Raw genomic sequence first — 21,621 nt, 5'->3', positions numbered from 1 at the left:
CCCCCCCCCAAAAAAGAAACATGCAGATATGAGTACAATGAATAAATATGAAATACAGGGAAAACATGGCCATGCAGATATGAGTACAATGAATAAATATGAAATACAGGGAAAACATGGCCATGCAGATATGAGTACAATGAATAAATATGAAATACAGGGAAAACATGGCCATGCAGATATGAGGACAATGAATAAATATGAAATACAGGGAAAACATGGCCATGCAGATATGAGGACAATGAATAAATATGAAATACAGGGAAAACATGGCCATGCAGATATGAGGACAATGAATAAATATGAAATACAGGGAAAACATGGCCATGCAGATATGAGGACAATGAATAAATACGAAATACAGGGAAAACATGCACACGCAGTTAGGGCCACAAAGACAAACATGAAAACCACAATCCATAAAACTTACTTTCTGCGATCTGCATGCGAAAGCATGCCAGCAAGCGGGGCGTCCACCGTTGCAGGTCCGACCACCTGCGCTCCAGCTGCCCGATCTGGCGGCATGAGCCGAAGGAGCACAGGGCCCGTACCTCCGCATATGTGGAACGCTTCTCGTGGTTGGTGATGGGTGGAGGCTGGCTGGTGATCCGCCTATCCATGACCTCCGTTAGCACCAGCAGCTCGCGCCTGGTGAATGCGGAGGCTCTCATGATGGCAATGGTGTTTTTCTTAAAAATCATTTTTGATAAAGTGCCCCAAAATTTTATGATTGGCTAATGTATTTGGGTAATTAACAGGACCAATTCTATTGGTTAGTGTATGAGTCATGTGTTCGACAGGGCCAGAAATCTCTTGAGACTTATGATAGGCTTGATGCAGTGACATGCGTAAGCAAATTTAAATAAAGAAATGAACTCCGGGAAATATGCGGGTAGAAAAACAAATAGAACAATTATTTAATTGAGGCTAACATGTATTTTGACAATTAAAAGCGAATGTTTAAGCCGTACGTATTCTGCGGGTAAACACAAACACGGACATGAATAAAGTTTATTGCATTGTGTTAAAGAAAAAAAAAGAAAAAAAATAAAGCTAATTGATATATTGATTGGCATGATACGATTGAGGGAGGTAGGCAGAATAAACGAGCAGTTAATCGAAATCTGACAGTCCAACTTCCGGGTAGTACTAGTGCGTGCGTTCCCTTCAAGCCACTTCGGGGATGTACGCTCGCTATTTGGCACGCTCGTTAGTTAGAGGAGGGGTCGCTTGAGTTTGGGGAGGATGTTTGTCTGCGTGCGAAAATACGAGTGTGTGCTTGAATTTAAATATTTTTTTACGTACGCCGAACGTACGAACGGTCACTTGCGTCCGGGTCTGAATGAGGGCCTTAGTCCTGTAGGTGATAAATTGTGTATAAAAACTATATATGATGTGCTATGGCCTTGTGATACCACTGGCTTCCCATAGATGCCTATGGACCATGTAATACCAGAGGCCGACATTTGGTGGAGCTGTGGAGCATAAGGAAGGCATTGAGAGAGACATTGTGCAGACAGTATGGCAGCGCTGAGGACCAAGGAAGTCCATGGAGACTGAGTAAGTTGTGCTGACAAGGTAGATGGCCTTCTTGCAAGTGTAGTAAGCGCTCTCTCCATCAATAAAGCCCTAGGAATGTTTTATGTTCTCTTTGTATTTGAGTCAGTTTCTTCCAGGTGCTCCGCTTTACTCCAACTTTTCAAAAACATAATCGTAAGTCAGTTGGCTGCTGACTAACATGTACCGTAGTGTGTGTGTTTTAGACTGTAAGATTCAATAATCTCTTTTTTGTTATGTACTGGAAAGTATATGTTTTAAAAGATTGTCTGTTTTTATGTTTTAGCTTAGGCTAAAAACGTTTTGTGAATTTTTTGTTTAAATCAAACACAGCTATAAGCCATGATCGGCAGCAGTTGTCCCTTCTACTCCTACCCTCTAAATATAAATAAATTAAACCTCCCGTACGAAAGTGGAGTTGTAAGGATAATGAGACAGAATAAACATTATTTCCCACCCTTAAAACTAAACTCTGTAATGCAGTGGGCTCACTATGGGTGGTGCAGCACTTGTAATCCGAGACTAGACCCCCTGATGTGTGCCTTTTTGGGGTCATGACATTCTTGTCACCCTGGGGGCTTATAAAATTCCTCCGGGAGCTGCAGGGCAGCTCCCAGCCTCTCTCAGCACAGTGTGCAGCGCTGTTCGTTGACACTATCCAATGGGTTGCCAACAAATTGTTGGTGTCACCCCCTCTGGAGGTCACACCTGGATTCGGCCTGCACCCCCTAGTGAATGCACTGCTGTAATGAACTGTACTCAGGTGTTAAAGTAGGCTGGAACTGCGGTGGAACTAGTTCTGCATTTGTCATGGACCTGACTGCCCACGCTATGCCTGAGCCCAGCATTCTGTGCTCCACCTAGCAAAATAAATGATGTAAGCTGTGCTGTCTCTGTCTGCCTGCCTCCCTTTCCTCTGGTCCTGGTGGCTCCTTTTGTGGCACGGCATACGTGATGTCATGCCGCTGCAGTGAAGAGGGGCCGCAAGAGGAGCAGGCACTGTTGGCAGAAGAGAAGACAAAAAAGAAGGTGAGAGGGGCCTGGAGTAGAGTAACACAGGGTGTGAGCTGCTGGAGAGACATAAGGAGGTGAGCTGCTGGAGGGACACAGGTGGGGTGAGCTGGAGAGATATCAGTAGAGGGTGCTAAAGAGACATAGAGGGGTTGATGTTGAAGAGACGCATAGAGGGATGATGCTGGTGAGACGCATGGGAGATGCTGCCAGTAAGACACAGGAGGGCTGGAGAGCTGCAGTGGGGATGGACCTGGAGAGACAAAAGGGGGGTTTGGCACTGAAGAGATGCAAGGGGGGATAATACTGTAAAGATGCATGGCGGATGGAGCTGAAGAGACGTAGAAGGATGATGTCTCTCCAGGAAGTTCACATTTTGCCCTGTCCCAAAATGGGTTGGGTATACCAACAGTCGGCATACAGTACCTGCTGTCAAAATACAGACAGCATCATTCCGATGCTCAGTATTCCGACAGGGGTCAGGTAAGTATGCTAACCCTTCTCCCCCTAGCCCTCCCTTTTTGCACCCTAACCCTCCCCGTTAGTGCCAAAAACTAACTCTCTCCCTTGGTACCTAAACCTATCCCCCCCTCTTCCCCCCAAGTGGCTAACAGGTAAGGTGCCCCGCTATACTTACGATTGAGATGGCGGCTGTTGGGATTCCGGTTTCGGTATCTAAACTGGCATCTGGATTTTGACGCCTATGTTTAGTCCCGGGTCGGGATTCTGACTCCAGGATTTCAACAGCCAGCATCCTGTCCACCGGCAAACTGACTACATCCCCCCAAAAACTTCTATTAATATCTTTTATCTGGTTGAACCTCTGTTGTATGAAGAATACATATTATTCCTACCGTGGCAAACATGAATACCGGCTCAAGACACTCTGCCTAGGAAACCTCAATTGACAGACATACATGTCTGCGTTCGCACTACCACTCCCGCGTTCACAAGCACCTTCCCCTGTTACCACGCACAAACGGCACTATCTGTCACTCAAGGTAGCTCTCAGTCCTTGTACTACGAGCGCACGATTCCCGATCGCAGTGACTGGCTCGCGCACGCGCACTGCGATGCATGCGCAGATGGGCAACAATTGCCCATAGCTAGCGATCGCGGCTTAGTGTCCTGGTCTGAATCAGGCCCACAGTACATTAGCATTCCAGAAAATAAAAAAAAGGCATAATTTCAGAGCAGTTCCTCCTAACTTTAGGGAGAGGGGGGGGACAACATGGGGCGATGGGTACCACCACCTTTCCAGGATGACTTTAAGCCCTGATTGTATTTATTTAGATGTGTATATGGCAAGATTTACTTTTCATTGAAATAATAACATGTAATATTAATAACAACGGCAGCTATCTCCTCTCTCTAATAGTCTCCAACCACAATGTTCTCTGTACTGAAAGGATAATTCCACTTAAAAAAATATGTTGTCTAATTATGCTCTGCAACCTACAAGGATAACTTTTGATTCTTGGAATAGGTCCTGCCTAAAATTGACTCTTGAAAACTTAGAAACAGACTGAAATTTCACAGATAATTTGCGAAGAACTGCTGATCTACCTGAGCACTATAACCATGGAAACCTATAGACTGCTTTCATGGCCATAAATGTTGCTAAGGAAGTTCAGTTATTCACAATCTATGAACTGCCAACCAGAGACTGTGTTCCAGTGCTAATGTATGTGCTTTCTGGGAGGCTACCTGCTTGCCATATAGCCATAGTTATAGCTTTGCAAGAACATAGGTGAAATAAGATTTTGTACTGCTTAGAGTGACCACCATAAATACATCTATGCAGTCCAATAAAATACAGATGCTTGCATACTATAATTCTTTTTACTGACATCTTTACAACAAGAAAGGTACAAGAATCTAGTAAAAATAACAGGTTTATTCCCACGTTAAGTACTTGTATTTCTTACAAACATTTTTCATGATGATGAGCCTTGGATATAGACAATGTGCAGCATGTTATGAATATATAAATGAATTTATGAGAAACTGCATCCAAGAGATATAATTTGAAATTTGCAAAATCCCTGAGTTTCCACGCTTATTTTACAGCTCCCCTAATCCAGGAAATAGATATATGATCTGAAATATTTAGTATCTACCAATTTTATTCCACACTAAGGTTTACCTGCCCTAAAGCAAGATACATGAGATTAAAATGAATATGGAAATAAAAACAGAAATTGATTCTTTTTTGCATTGAAATTTTCATAAAATGCCAGGAAAAGAAGTCAGTTAGAAATACTGTACCATATAAACACTACTGCATGTATGTGTATATATATTGTGATATAGTCAGGGTAGGGGTCCCTCTCCTGCGGTAGATGGACACCTCCTTACACAAAGCAGCCAGGAAACAGCACACCAGTCCAGGGTTTTCGTGCAAGCTGGTCAGAACCAGTTTTATTATTCAATATAAACAACAAAATAAACAAACCATAAAAATAAATCCTAACCCGTCTGGGCACTAACTAGACAAGTTACTCCCTCTCTACAAGTGGCAGGGCCTACTGCCTTACAACAAACACAGCACTTTCAAATATCACAGTGTCTCTGAACAAACCTCAGTGTCTGTTCTCCCCAGGGTATGTGAACCACTGAACCAAAACTTTAACACAGCTACATGAACCACTTGCAAGTGCAACTACTAATCAGCCTGCTCTCAGACTGAAAGGCCCAACACCTGAAATGGCCTGTGGATGGAGCCCTCCCTTCTTTTCTCACATCCACACCCCTAGGACCCATTATCCGGCTTTTACCAAAAGTCGACACTTCTGTTCTGTTTGGCATAACAGACTTTTCCTGGGGATTTTAAAACACATATGATAGGAATCTGGGACACACATATATGCCATCCCAGACTTCTCCAGTGTTTCTACCACAATATATATATATATATATATATATATATAATTACAATCCAATAGGACCGGCACTCTCACCGTCTGAATGTAATATGGCTTGCTCAGAAGCCCTCCTTAGGGGCGACTCACCTCACATGCAGCAGTGGAAGATAGGTGGCACTCTGAGGGGTATATTTAGTAAAGTGAGAGTTTTTAGAAGTGGTGTTGCCCATAGCTTAACATTTAACTAGCACCTTCTAGAAGAAAATATCCAGAATCTGGGCAACATTTCCACTCTAAAAACTCTCACTAAATTTACCCCTGAGGGGCCTATTCATCATCACTTAATTTTCACAAAAGCAGGTGAAAATGCACATTTCAAAAACATGAATAATGTGACAATTGCATATGGTGATATAGCTAAACACCGTGCTTCTTATTGCATATAATGTAGAGAATGATCTGCAAGCAGTTGATACTGCCAGTTGATTTAGCTGGATAAAATGGGGAAAACCTGATATCTGCTGAGATGTTATTAACTTAAAGTGAGCAATCTCACCATGTATCATGCATAACTTCAGCCCTCAAGCAGCAGTCTCCGTGTTTTTGCTCATATAAATATGCTGACTCCTAAAAATGAAGAATGCCTTCAGCTGTTTTTTAACTTAATTGGAGATTGCAAATTGGAGTGATCCTCCTTATTAGGTATTCAACCCATTGCAGAGTAATTTAAAGAGTCTTTAGGCAAATGGAGTATATGATGAACATTCAACTAGATAAAATAAATGTCCCCAATCAGCTCATACTCAGGGCTATTAACTAGACGGCCAGACCGCATTTAAAACAGACATCTGTGGGTACTCACGGAGTATATGTGAGTTCCACCAGAACGTTGAAGAGACAAGTCCGTATACTCCAATCTTGTATTCCGTGCCACATGAGCAAGAGCGTAGATTTGAACAGAGCCACAATCAGCTACAGCTACAGGACGGCAACAGCGTAGCAATGCCAGGTGAGTTTAAAAGAGCGTCCCGCCTCAATCAGCTGTAGCTACAGGATGGCAACAGTGTAGCAATGCCAGGTAAGTTTAGAAGAGCGTCTCGACTAACGCGTTTTGTCACATGTCATGTGACTTTATCAAATATAATGGGGAGGTCTCTGTGATGCCCTCTATTAGGGATTGGGTTGGGACGTCGGGGCTCTTGTGCACATGCGTGACTTGTAGGTCATGATGAATTGCTCCGGCAGCCGCGGCGAGTTAGTATGTTAATTATCGGGGTCCGTTTGGACCCCAATAATTAACATGTTGAATAGGCCCCTGAGTCTCTCAATGCTGTGAAAAACTGTTTATTTTAATCAGCGTTTCGGGAAGGGACTCCTCCTTCTTCCCACCTGTTTTCTGGCTTTGTTCCTCTTCAAAATGCAGTGCCATTGGGGGAAAGGGTGGCTTCATGTAGTAACATATATATATATATATATATATATATGGGTCTGATTTAATTGGCAGTGATATGCTGCTGGATATCACCACATGCAATGTCTGGCTATACATATAATCGTTGAATACAATATAACATGTTTGGTCATTTTCCTGTGCACCTATGTAGGAAAATCAAGGATGGTGGACATTTGCACTCTGTGAGGCACTACGCTAACATCACCTGGAATTGAATCACCCCCTTAGAATTCATTGTATCCAAAAATAGCATTGAAACTGTCCATATCTACCTTTCCATGGCCTCAGAAACATCTTGCAGGCCTGAGTGATATAGAGCGAGTGTGACCAATCATGTGGGAGTAGCCACACCTGCTCAAAAAAACATTCCCTGTGAAGATTGTGCAGCACTGCTCTGCCTCCATGGCTGACTCAGGGCCCCATTGGGTCCACCCAGACAAGTCCGGGCCCAGGAATTAGTAACTGCCCCGCCCACATCCTCATGACACCCCTGTACCACCATCACCAAGCTGCCTACAGCATGGTTGCATCAGCTGGTGTTTGAGAGTTACATGCTGAAAGTCTGAAAGACTTCACTTCTGTCTGCATCTGTCCGCCATATTTGGTTTCCCACCAGAGATATTTTGAAAAGGAGATAATGGTTTGTCAATTATAATTAACAAAAATGCATCAAATATATACATGAAAGTTACTTTCTAATTAAAGAGGGCAAGAAATTATGTTGGATTGCTGTTTTAAGTTTTCGTGATAGTACTCATTTAGATTTGTAATAAAAGGACCTATGCCTTAAAAATCGCTACAGTGTTTTCTGTCTGTGGGCCTGATACAGCAAGGAACGCAAAGGAGAGAACACATGCACTTGGCCGATGCTTTTTGTAATGCGCGTGCATATGCATCGCACTGCGCATGCGCGATCCAGCCAGAGCGATAGTGTTATGGTACGCAGACTACATGCAGTTGTACGCAGACCCTTCCGATATTGATTGACAGGAAGTGCCATTTGTGGGTGGTGACGGGGGTTGGTCAGGCGAACGCAGGCTTTAGAACGCCGTTATAGGGTTGTGCATAATTAAGGCGGTGCAGCTGCATACGCAGCCATACCGTAAGCTTTACACAGTAAGCGGCCAAAATCCTGTGGCAGGTCAGGTCAACCACTATTGTGCGTATGGGTCCGATGGTTCTCGATGTTACCGATGTTTAAGCTATCTTGCGTGCTGATCAGGCTGTGATTAAAGGGAGATGGCCCACTTAATATGGGGCTGGGCGTCCGCATCTTGTGTTGCGGTCTCTGTACGTATGTATTGATTAGAATATTCTCGCAGCGGATGGGTGCATGCGCCTGCTTGTTGTGCGTTCCTTGCTGAATCAGGCCCTGTATCATGATGGACTTTTTTATTTTAAACTAAAGTATCCCGATATGTCTTAAACAGTAACATGTAGGAACATTGGTTGCGAGAATCGATGAAACTTCGAGTTACTTCCCTGGCATATTGCAGAAGTTTTTGACATTTTTGAAAGACTTCTCCTAAGATTCTGACACTGCGCATGTGCACTGTGTCAACTACCATAGATGCTTGGAGGCTGCAGTAGTCGGATCGTAAGATCCTGCTTCTGAGTGAATGTCTACATATGTGCTAATAACCAACGAGGCCAAATTCCAAAATGCAACAGTTTTTGGAGTTTGGTACATAGTGGTTAGACCATTGTCCCCATTGAAACAAATGAGGACTCTGGTCTGCAGCCCTAATTAGCCTTTTGTAGATTCATGTGAAATCTCCTGCATCAGGATATTATTATTATTACGTAGCCGGAATACATACAATTATGCTGAAGTTGTAATTTCTGCACAATTTTATAAGAAAGCTTGATAAATATGTGCCAAAATAACAAATGACTTTGAAACCATTTCTCTTTATTGAGATTTAAACAGAAGCATGATAGTAAAGGTGCGTACAATTTTTCAAACTTCCACAAAGTATTCTTCAAATTCTGTATTGGGGATCAAAATTGAGCATGTTTGGTCAAGGGTAATTTGGCTTTATGTGTTGTTAGTCCTGCTCCAACCAGAAAACTGAACACAACCGAGTCGAATCGAGTCCCAGTTCGGAATCACTTGCTAACTTGGGTCTTCTTGCAATTCGGAACTCGGATTTATAAACAGATCTGTGTGCTTTGGATTGCATTTAAGTCCCTCCCTGGTGATTTAAGATGCTATGCGGTGTTCAAAATTGACTGAAAATTATTAATTATTATTATTAATGTTAATAATACTAAACGAACAAAAACATGTGCAAGTCACGTGATTATAGCTGTTGTTATCAATTTTTAAAGAAATCCCAAACCGAATCTAAACCAAAACACGACGATTATTTAGAACTAAGACAAGGGGGTCAGCGCACATTTCTAGTAGTAGTAAGTAAACACAATCATAAAGCTATTTTTCTAATAAAATGAAGTAACATGTTAATAACAAAGGTTCACCTTGAGCACTGTGACTCTGCTTCTATGTTATTTACACCTGGTGTGAACTGTCATAATCAATGGCTGCAGCACTGAGATGTGTTGCTTTGTCTAACAATAATATACATCACTTTAAAGGACCTTGTGGACATGAGATTGTCACTCGTATTTCAGTTAAATCATTTGTAACAGGGTGGACAACTAAATGCGATAAATAATAACGTAATAGGTCTACATTATTATTTTATACCAGTCTATATTTGTATAGTAGTATACACAGCTCTGTACAAGGGAGAATCATTGAAATATATTATGATTAGAGGTGTGCACCGGCCACTTTTCGTGTTTTGGTTTTGGATCTGGATCTTTCTTCGTGTTTTGGATCTGGATTGGTTATGCCAAAACCACCCTTCCGTGTTTTGGGTTCTGGGTTTTGTGTTTTGGATCTGTATTTTTTTTAAAAAAAGCATAAAAACAGCTAAAATCACAGAATTTGTGGGTTTTTCTGCTCCTATGCTATTATTAACCTCAATAACCTTAATTTCCACTCATTTCCAGTCTATTCTGAACACCTCACACCTCACAATAGTGTATTGATGTCCAAAAGGTTGCACCGAGGTAGCTGGACGACTATGCTAAGCGACACGAGTGGGCGGCACAAACACGTGGCCCATCTAGGAGTGACACTGCAGTGGCAGACAGGATGTTGGTTTGAAAAACTAGGCCCCAAACAGTACATAATGCAAAGAAAAAAAAGAGGTGCAAGATGGAATTGTCCTTGGGCCCTCCCACCCACCCTTATGTTGTATAAACAGGACATGCACACTTTAACAAACAAATCATTTCAGCGCCAGGGTCTTCCCCCACAAAACAAGCTGGCAATTAATCTGTCCCTGCACAAACTGGCTCTACGGAGGCAAGATGTCGTCCTCATCCTCCCCATTCACCGATTCCTCACACTCTTCAGTGTTGTGTACATCCTCATCCTCACAGAGTATTAATTTGTCCCCGCTGGAATCCACCACCACAGGTCCCTCTGTACGTTCTGGAGGCTGGTCTCCCTGGAAGAGTTGATAATTCATTTTTATGAACATCGTCTCCACATTTTGTGGAAGCAACCTCCTACGCCTTTCGCTGACAAGGTTCCCGGCTGCACTAAACACTATTTCGGAGTACAGACTGGAGGGGGGGCAACTCAGGTAAAATAGAGCCAGTTTGTACAGGGGCCTCCAAATTGCCTCTTTTTCCTGCCAGTACAGGTACGGACTGTCTGACATGCCTACTTGGATGTTGTCACCGATGTAATCCTTTAACAGACAGACGCACGCTTGTCACTGCTGCTTAGAGGATGCAGGTACGGCTACTGCGCATATATTTCACACACAAACACAGAAAAAAAGAAGATGATTTTATTTTGGTTGGAGCGCACTTTGGGGGTTACACCATCCTTTAACAGACAGACGCACGCTTGTCGCTGCTGCTTTGAGGATGCAGGTGCAGCTATAGCCCACACATTTCACAAAGACAGAAAAAAAAAGAAGAATTATTAATTTTTTGTGGAGCGCACTTTGGGGGTTACACCACCCTTTAACAGACAGAAGCACGCTTGTCGCTGCGGCTTTGAGGATGCAGCTGCGGCTACTGCACATACATTTCACACACAAACAGAAAAAAAGAAGGTTATTTTATTTTGGTTGGAGTGCACTTTGGGGGTTACACCACCCTTTAACAGACAGAAGCACGCTTGTCGCTGCTGCTTTGAGGATGCAGGTGCGGCTACATCCCACAGAATTCACAAAGACAGAAAAAAAAGAAGAAATTTTTTATTTTTGTGGAGCGCACTTTGAGGGTTACACCACCCGTTAACGGACAAGCCAGCCGGCCCTTTACTTATGACACAGGCGCACGCTTGGCGCTGCTCCTTTGTTGATGCACATGCAGCCACAGTGCACACAATTCACAAACACAGAAAATAATTCCTCCACCATTCTGTCAGTGGTGACAGTATCATATGCAGTGACAGTAGACATGTCAGAAATTGTTGGCACGTCCTTCAGTCCGGACCAGATGTCCAAACCGGCCCTTGACTTATGACACAGGCGCACGCTTGGCGCTGCTGCTGTGTTGATGCACGTGTGGCTACTGCACATACATTTCGCACACAAACACAGAAAAAAAAGAATTGTTTATTTTTTGTGGAGTGCACTTTGGGGGTTACACCACCCTTTAACAGACTTATGGGACACAGGCGCATGCTTGGCGCTGCTCCTTTGTTGATGCACGTGCAACCACAGTGCACAATATTCACAAACACAGAAAATTATTTTTATTTTGTTTGGAGTGCACTTTAAGGGTTACAGCACCCTTTAACGGTCAAGCCAGCTGGCCTTTTACTTATAACATAGGCGCATGCTTGGCGCTAATTTGTTGATGCACATGTGGCTACTGAACACAATTCACAAACACAGAAAAAAAAATAATATTATTTGGAGTGCACTTTGGGAGTTACAGCACCCTTTAACGGATGAGCCAGCCGGCCCTTTACTTATGACACAGGCGCACGCTTGGCGCTACTTTGTTGATGCACGTGCGGCTACTGCGCACACAATTCACAAACACAGAAAAAAAAATTTTTTTGCACTTGGGGGTAGCACCCCTAGAGCACCCCCTGGACAACACTGCAGCACCCCTTTAGGATTGGGACACTGCACAGGACTTTGGAGTGGACAACTGACTGCACAACACAGTCCAACCAGCCCCTATGGACTTTGGAGGAGTGGACACAGCCCCTATGGACAAAAGCAGCACAGCGCAGCACAACACTACACTGCACTACACTACACAGCCCAGCCAGCCCTAACTCCCACCCTCCCTCTTCACTGTCCACAGCCGAGTGAGAAAATGGCGATGACGCGGGTACCTTACATTGAATCCAAAACCCGCGAGACCCGGAAGGCGGATGATGACGTTTTGCCTCGATTTCAGATCCGAGTCAGGCGGGAAAAGTCGAACCTGACTCAGATCGGCCCCGGGTCGGGGGGGCTCGGGGGGGTTCGGACTTCAGAAATCCGAACCCGCTCACCCCTAATTATGATCATACCTACAGTCTGCAAGATACAGAACAAAATCAATGTCCCAGCAAAGTACAGTAATATACGTTGCCTGTCAAACACACACAATAAAGGATGATACAGATGATGATACAACTCTGTATTATCTTTGCCATAAACGAGGCATATAGGCCTTGATGAGAAGCTGGTGATTGATGGTCTCAAAAGATACAGGAGAACACGAACACCCCAGTAAAGTACAGTAATATACAGTACACTGCCTGTCAAAAACACATAATCTTGGCAAACCCATAACAAAGAGTTGCGCATGACGAAATGTCCTTGGGAACTGTTGTAAAGCTAGTTTGTACAAGGGGCTCTTTTTCTTCTCAGTATTGAAAGGGACTGTGTGACATGCTAGTTTTTACATTATTATTAAAGTAATTCTTCACCCCTCTATTGATGCTGGTATGCAATCGGAAGCCTTCTGATATTTTACCGACAGCTGGCTTCCCGATTGTCATATCCTGGCGAGGGTGAAATGCCCGGCATCTAGATGTAGACGCCGCTCATTTTCCCCGACGCCCGGAGACCGGCACCCGGCATCCCGATTGAAGGGATGCCGGGCGCCGCGAGCAGACAGCCGGGAAGTTAGGGTTAGACTAGGGGGAGGGAGGGTTAGGCAACCCCGGGGGGGACTTAGGGTTAGGCACCCCCCCGGGTGGGGGACTTAGGTTTAGGCAGCGGGGAAGGGGGGGTTAGGTTTAGGCACTTAGAGGGGGGATTAAGCTTAGGCACTTGGGGGGAGGGTTAAGGGGGTAGGTTAGGTTAGTTAATACTTACCTAGGGACGAACGGGATTTCCAGCGCTGTCGGGCTGCCGCTGCCGGGATCTGTGCCAATGTCGAGCTGCCGCTGCCGGGAATTGCATCATGCGGCCGGCGGTATTTCATACCGATTCCATTGATGCTTACTGTATCAGGTTGAGTCATGGTAGAGGTGTCAATATATGTAGGCAATTCATTTAAGCCTGACTATTAATGTCATAATTTTTCACTCTAGTGCACTGAGTTGACATCGTCACCATCACAAGTGGGTCTCTTGGAAAAGGTCATTTTTTTCATGGCAACAGTATTTCAGGAGAAACTGAAGTAGGAGACGTTGTACCACTTGAGCTGATAACTTGTTTACAAGGAGCTCTTTGCATCTCTTAAGATCTGTGTCAGGGGGTTCTCCACTCAGCTGCTGGCAGCCTATCGTTGCCAGTAATGGATTTCTATGTCATGCGCAACAGTCAGTGATATATATCGGTAATTTTAGATTACCGCTGTTTGTTGAATACTGAGAGGATGACATAACCCCTTTAGCGAGTGCTAAAGGGGTTATTCATCGTTGTTAAATGAGGTTCTAAATTCAAAACCTTTGTACAGTCTCTATGCTGCTGTCATCCAATCATGTGCAATCTTCTCAGCAAACCCCTCCTCCTACAACACCAAAAAGTATCTGGTCTACAAAGTGTCTAGAGCACAGGTTCTCAAACTCTGCCCTCAGGACCCCAAAGAGTGCATGTTTTCCAGGTCTCCTCACAGAATCACAAGTGAAATAATAAGCTCCACCTGTGGATCTTTTAAAATGTCTCAGTGAGTAATGAATACACCTGTGCACCTGCTAGACCTGGAAAGTGTGAACTGTGTGGGGTCCTGAGGAACGAGTTTGAGAACCATTGGTCTAGAGAACTGAGGGCCTGACTCAGCTTTGGGAATAGAGGGCCTGATTCAGAGCCGAACGCTCTGACCAGAGCGCTCGCTCTGAATCAGTGCCCTCCTACCTGAAAATGGAGCGGCCTCCTGGCTGCTCGCATAGCTGTGGGTGACCAGCCACAGCATATGCGAGCAGCCAAAAAGATGGTCGTGATGGTCAAGACCATCGTGACCATCGGGCTTGCGATGAGACCCTGCGGTAGGGTCTCGCTGCCGCAAGCCCAGGAGTGGTTTTGGCTCTATCAGAGCCAAAATCACTCCCACTGACATCATTACTGATGTCAGTGGGACCGGCTTCAGACAGTAGGCGTTCCCATGGGAACGCCTCCGTCTGGCAGCCACGCCCCCGGCACGCACACCAAAGGGGGCGTGCTGTCACTCACCATCGACAGCACCCTTTTGGTGCGAGACCCCGAGCAACGTATTCCTCGTTGCTCGCCGGGTCTCGCGCATGCGCACAACATCGACCCGCTTGCGAGCGTCCTTTGCTCGCGAGCGGGTCTGAATGACCCCCAGAGTGATAAACACCACGTAACTGATCAACTTGATGAAACCATGCTGCACTGTAGGTAGGGTACATGTAAAATATGCAGAGAGATTTAGATTTGGGAGGAGTGTGTCCAAACTGACATCTAAATTGCAGTGTAAGAATAAAGCTGTGCAGTACTTGTGGGTTACATGCAAAAGCAGCCAGTATTTACCCTACAAACAAAATAAAATATATGTATTTGTACTCCTTGCATTGCAAATTGGTTTGCCCTGGCTCACAGTTACATGCTCTTTCTTAAGGCACACATCCACTAGACAATTAAATTGAGCAATTGAACGATAGCGATATCGTTATCGTTCAATTGTTCAATAATCGTTCGCAAATCGTTTGAAATCGTAAAGAAGAATGCGATGCGCGCTCCTGCTGGTCGTTTATCATCGTACAATTATGTTGTACAACCTTACAATATCGTCAGGGTCAGCATGTTTGCAGATGATTGATGTGCTTTCACTGACCGACTGCTCGTTCAGTGTAGACACATCACAGACAGACAAACGACTGCACGATTACAATGTCGTCTAGTGGATGTGTGCCTTCACTCTATTCCCAAAGCTGAATCAGGCCCTGAATGCTTTAGGGAGTTCTCAAAGATCCAGGCAAGAAAAATAGTACTGTAATTTAATGCTAGACATTTGTTCAATGTCTTTCTATTAATTTACTTAAACAAGAGAAATCACTTCATAATATACTGCACTGTAAATAAATCACTCAATGTACAATTTAATTCCTCTAGAGCTTCAGAATATCTGATTGGAGGACTGATGGAAAGAATTGAAATGGCGTCATTGCTGATAAAGCACTGAAGTCAGACATTGTCCTGCTATAGATCAAAGCCTAAGGATACTCCAAGTAAGAGGTTGCCCTATAATGCTATAAATTGCTCGGCATTAACTGCCGGTGGCACAGTATACAAGGAGTAATCTTTCTAAACACTCTTATCACAAAAGTCAGAATGATAAATCACACGAGCTCTGTGCAGAGAGCATCACCCAATTGTGATTTATGACTGAGAACTGAATTGATAATGGTGACCTTTACCTCTTGTTGCTCACTGCAAATGCCTATCAGGTATAACATAGAGTAATATTGATTCTTGCTGACTTACTTTAAATGTTTTGTTTATGACCCACCTAGGTTATACTACTGCTATGGTGCATCTATACTATATTGCTGCAGTTTTAATTAGAAAGAGAAATAGTGTATGTCACACATGTCAGCTGTTACTGTCACTTTTCATTCATTACAGTGGGGATCAGCTCAGCTGCATCTGATACTTAAACCACTGCATCAGATAGCTGGGAAATCTGTATGACTTGCCTATGCCATTTCCTGTACTGTGCAAATTGTAAAGCAGTGACATATACGTACTGTATGCTGGGTAACATCTCATGCAACATGTTTTTTTTTTTTTATCTCCACTGTTTAATATTCTGTGTAGACATTAGACGCTCAAGCCTGGCAGATGGAGCTGAGCTCTTGTCCTGTATAGTAGAAGAACTATAAATGTAAGACACCCGGAGGTCACAGACACAAACCACTGTCAACATGAGAATATGCATACTCACAGCAACGCACTGCAGGACGCTCGTACACAGGATGATATTTACCTCATGCAATTGAGGCACAAATAACATTCAGTTGTATAAAGCAATGATATTTTGTAACCCTAAATCAGCCCAGGGATGCCCGGTGATGGGGGCGGGGCTAGACTATTTGCATATTTTGGCTCCTCCCCACAGATGCGTGATTCCCAGTATTATTCTCCCATCCTGCCCACTTCACTAGAATGTGGACGGGATGTGGGGGGACAACCCAGTCTTCCAGGAGCTCAGGGGACTTCCTGAAAATTTGTGAGTCTCACGTAGGTTCTTACCATAATGGTCTGTCCACTATAGGCTTTTTCTACATACACTTCTTCTATAGTTTACATATTGCAAACTGGAAATTTTAATTGTGCGTGTTAACCTGTAACCTGTATATGACTTGGGTCTGTACATGTCAGAAGTTCTCTATTTTGTTGACATAAGATGGGACAGAAGGTGATCTTAATGGCATTTAATGGAAGGGTTCCGGTTAAAATATTGACAGTATAAAGCAATAGGTCGGCACCAGATGGTCAACAGTCAATATATCGACAGGGACAAAAGATTGACAGGTACACGTACAAAAGGTCAACACACAAAATGTCGACGTGGATGTAGGACGACACGTGCAATAGGTCGACAAGATCAAAAGGTAGCCATTGGAATAGTCGACACAAAAATAGTCTAAAAAATGTTTTAATTGTTTTTTAGGGTTAGGGTTCGGGCTAGGGTTAGGCACTAGGAAGTGTCATGCTCCGGACTATTAAAACCACAGTGCTGAGCTCCACTCGCGCTGTGCATCAGATAGCACAGAGGTCTGCTGACGCTGCACATTGCTCCCGGCTGGTGCTGAGGTCTGTATGTGCTGCTCCCACCCTGTCCGCTCACTGTCCTGTTACTGAGCATGGAGTTGGCTCTCTGCAGCCCCTTGCTCACAGCGTGTTTTCCCAGCATGATGGCACACAGGCTGCACGCTAAAGTACCCTCCTAAACAACAGTATGGGCGCAGCCATGTTGGACTCTGTCACCTGACCATCTTCCTCCACTCACAGCCCAGCTGATCACAACATCCAATCCCTGGGGATCTTCCCCTATAAATTCCATTTCCAGGCTGGCCTCTGTTGCCAGTACAACATCGCTTCTTGCTGAAGTTACAGCTCAGTGCTGTGCTCTCATGTACTCTGTATCTGAATGGTTCCAGTCCATTATATCCAGTTCCTAGATCTGGTAAACAAGTCTCCTATACCATCTTGCACACCAGTCAGGTTTTTACAACTGAGACTTGTTCTTACAGCCACCATCTGTTCCAGCCGATACCTTCAACCATCGATCTCATCTGATGCTTCCAACATTGCATTCATATTAATTAAATTCTTCAATTCATCAACATCGGTCCCAACAGATCAAATTCATCAATTCATCAGCATCAGACTCTTATCAATTACGTTCTTCAAATCTTCAACATCGGATTTCTAGAGGGGGGTTTCCAAATGCTTGAATTTAGAGCGAATGTGGCCAGTCCATGAAGAGGGCATAATTAGCACTTATCCAGCTTTAATATGCGTCATACAATGTGTATTGTGTGTCATAATTCCATACAGTAAGCCATCCTGCCTGAGCTGGATGTTTTTATTATAGATGTGGACACCATTCCAGAGCATTGGAGCAAGTCTAGGAGCCTGGAGGAGCAGCAGAAGAACCTAGCACTTCCCTGGACATATATGTACATATTGGGCTCTATAGCAGTGCATCTCTAACAGTGCATGTTTTCCATATCTCCTAGTTGGTGCACATGTTATTTATTACTGGCTGATACATGTTAAAAGATCCACAGGTGGGGCTAATTATTTAATTTGTGATACTGAGAAGAACATGTAGCACTAGTAAAATTCTATTATATTACTATTTCTACTGTGGTCATGGTATGTACTGGGGAGGGGGATTTCCAGGCAGACTGAAATCCCCCTGCGTTTGCCTGTGGGTCTCAAAGCAATCAAGTTTATCAATTCTTCAAAATCAGATTCAAAACCATCAAGATCTTCATATCAACAACATCGGTCTCAAACCGATCCAGCTCTCAATCCAGCATCATCAGTTCCAATCCCATTCAGCTCATTCATTCAGTATTATCATCTCCAGTTCTCATTCCAACCTGCTGTTTAATAAAGACATTCCATTTTTGTTCTCACCTTTGGGCCCATCATCCTCTGCAGCTCCTCTACCTCCTCACAGCAAGACATGAGGAAGTCCTGGCTCAAGCCACCCAGGTTTATTCACACCCCCCAAGTCTCCTCTTCAGCATCCCACGCCTTTTGCAGCCCAAACCAACCCTCAGGCATGACAGGAGGGATGGTTAGGGTTAGGCACTTACACCGATGGTAAGGGTTAGGCACTAGAAGGGACAGTTAGGGTTAGGCACTAGCCAGAGGGTTAGAGTTAGGCACTAGGAGGGACATTGAGGGTTAGGCACTTACACAGATGGTAAGGGTTAGACACTAGCCAGAAGGTTTGAGGTAGGCACTAGGAAGGATGGTGAGGGTTAGACACTTACCCCGACGGTTTGGGTTAGGCAATTTGAAGGACGATTAGGGTTAGGCATCAAGGGGAAGGTTAGGGTGAAGAGTAGGGAAAAAATGTTGACCGTTTTTGTGTCGACCTTTTGTACCTGTCAACCTACATCCATGTCGCCCTTTTGTGTGTCAACCTTTTGACCTATTTACTGTCTATCATTTGGTGTATATCTAGACATTGTCTACCTTTTTACTGTTGATCTAATGAACCACACCCTTAATGGAAATGGTACAAACACAGAATGCTTAGACACTAGTGAGAGATTTACTATACATCAGGTTTACAATGCTGCTGCTGATTTCTGGCTTTGACCAATGTTTTTCAAACATTAATAGTAATTAATGTTAAACCATGCTGATTTAGTATAAATTACAATTGCCATTTCAAAAACATCAGTCAAAGTCGCCGCTCATCATCCACGTCTTTGTAAACTCAACACTAAGCATAACTGTCAATAGGTTTATTTATCATGTGATTTTCTTAACCAAATTATACCAATAATGCACACTGCATATAATTTCAGAAGATTAGAATATAAATCAATGTATACATGAAGCAGCCTTTTCATGTTGCCTAACTGTAAGGTGCAACAAAATATGCTGGCGATATATGAGTAAATGTTAATAAATTGCTTTCCAAATAGTGTACATAGATTAATATCACAGCATTTCTATGGAAGAAAAATAGTTGCTGTCTGCACCATTTTAGGTTACTCCGTGAAGTTGAATGAGACACAGATTCTGCAATGAAGTCTACTCCATGTGTAATGAGATTGTAAGCTTAATTGGAAGTGAAACATTTTGATAGTCGAAACATATTAGGTATAGTTGCAAACAGGCACTACTGTATTTTCCTGCAATTATCACAGCGCCGGTTCTGTTCCTGCAGATGCACTCATAAAGTACCTGCTGAGAGTCACATGATAAGTTTTGATAGCTATGCACATCCCTTAAAGGCATATATCTCTGGGGAGCAATAGGTGCATGCATGTGCCCACTTCCATAGTTCTATAAAGATCCCTTGGATCCATTCCACATTTCCGCTATCAAATTACCTGAATCAAATGTCAGATAAAAAGATCTCCAACTTTAATGTCGTACAGTAAGTCATTGAGCAGCTGTGGACTAATCAGAGTGTGTTAATAAAAAAATCTTTAAATAAATTCAATAGTGCCAGCCATGGCACATGGGAACCCCTGTTATGGTTCTCCTGTATTGCTTGGTCACCTAGCTGAGCAGTCAAGCAAAGTCAGGCTACGTACATATGAGCATTGAAAAACAACACTCATTGAAGCTTAGGTAATATGACCTTACGTTAGGGGAGCTTTAAGATGCGTCCGGTGCTAAATGAGAATTTCCAAAGCATTAATGATTATGAACTCTGCTTTCAATGTCAAAGCTGATTGGATGCTATAACGATATAAACCAAGCAATTGTCAAAGTATGTGTGTACAGGGCCATTCATTTACATTATTTGCATGGAAACCTGGCATCAGATACAGTTTTCTTCTGGCATGTGAACATGATTTTGGGTGTTTCATTTTAGTGCCAATGGGTACAAGCCCTTAGAAAAGAGCTGTTTACCATTGGATAAAGGTAATCCCCATCAGCAGGTGTTTACAAATTTGTGATGGCTAGAATAGGTTATATATGTTACAGAGGTAGTATAGTATTGTTTTTCACTGGAACCCCTGGTCAATCTTTATGGCTGACTTACATAGAATAATAATAATAATAATAATAATAATAATAATACATCTACAGATAACTTCTGTTCACATATTAAGGTATCAGCAAAACAAAATATTCAGCAGCAATACTCAATTAAAAACACCAGCATAGAAAAGCATTATATATGATACTGTGGCATGTAGAGAATTAAAAATTCCATTCACAAGTCATTTAGTGATTGCGTTACACACAGACTCAGCGGAACATGTCACATCTAAACAAGATTTAAGTCTAGAGGAGGATTCCCCTTTTGTCTGCCCCTCTCAAGGGAAGCTCATGTAACAACGTATGGAAATGTCCTTACCTTTGTCGCTGTAATCCTGCTCTCCAAATAGTACTGCAAGGAAGGTTTATTCCGAGTCTTCTAGTTGAACAGGGCTGAGATCAAGCTGTTACTATGTGCAGCTATTAGGAGGCGATGTGCTCTTCTTTGCTAACCTGCAGTTTAAATGCTTCATGGGTCTCTGTTGGCATGCTCTCACACACATTCAGACATCCACCAGGGGGCCATAAAGGCTTATGCTCAGTAGTGCTACCTTGTGCTATTGGTGGAACAAACACAGAATCGCTGCTCGTACGTCCATGTGTTGTGTATGATGCAGTCAGAGGCACATCATCAAAATGCCTGCAGAATGTACACTTACAGCACATGTAGCAATAAAGCAAATCTCAATGTTTTAGTAATTATAGCTGGAGGAGAAAAAAGTTGAGACTTCAGTTATTGGGCAGGATGTTCTAAGAATCGCATCCGCTATACGGTACATCCCGCCTGTACCGCGGTTGATTACTGTGGTGTGTACCTAGAATATCGCAAAGGACAGCTCTCCCGATAAGAACTGACCTTTGTGATGGCTCCGGAGAAAGGAACTTCCGATTTAACACCCAGAAGTCCCGCTAACGTCCTTCTGCGCATGGATCCAATTGGATCTCTCTCAGTAGTGGCGTCCTGAAAAGAAGCCCATAGGTTTCTATTGAAGCACCGGAATGTATCTGCTTAGTACATATGGGGTATACGTTAAAACCCCCGAAAACT

The 21,621-nt window shown here is 43.5% G+C and overlaps 1 protein-coding gene across 1 annotated transcript in view; it reads right to left on the bottom strand.

Annotated features, from left to right (window-relative positions):
• RAP1GAP2 (RAP1 GTPase activating protein 2) overlaps nt 1-20,953 on the bottom strand; it is a 911,161-nt gene extending 890,208 nt beyond the window's left edge. The window contains exon 1 of the mRNA XM_088449471.1: nt 20,893-20,953. The gene's annotated coding sequence lies outside the window, so the exon portion shown is untranslated. The remainder of the gene's footprint in view (nt 1-20,892) is intronic.
• Nucleotides 20,954-21,621: the final 668 nt, after the last annotated feature.

This window comes from Taudactylus pleione, unplaced genomic scaffold (genome assembly GCF_031769625.1).
Source record: "Taudactylus pleione unplaced genomic scaffold, aTauple2 ptg000485l, whole genome shotgun sequence".
Taxonomy (NCBI): Eukaryota; Metazoa; Chordata; class Amphibia; order Anura; family Myobatrachidae; genus Taudactylus; species Taudactylus pleione.
The sequence above is the reverse complement of the archived record's forward strand: the minus strand, read 5'-3'. Positions and strand labels throughout refer to the sequence as shown.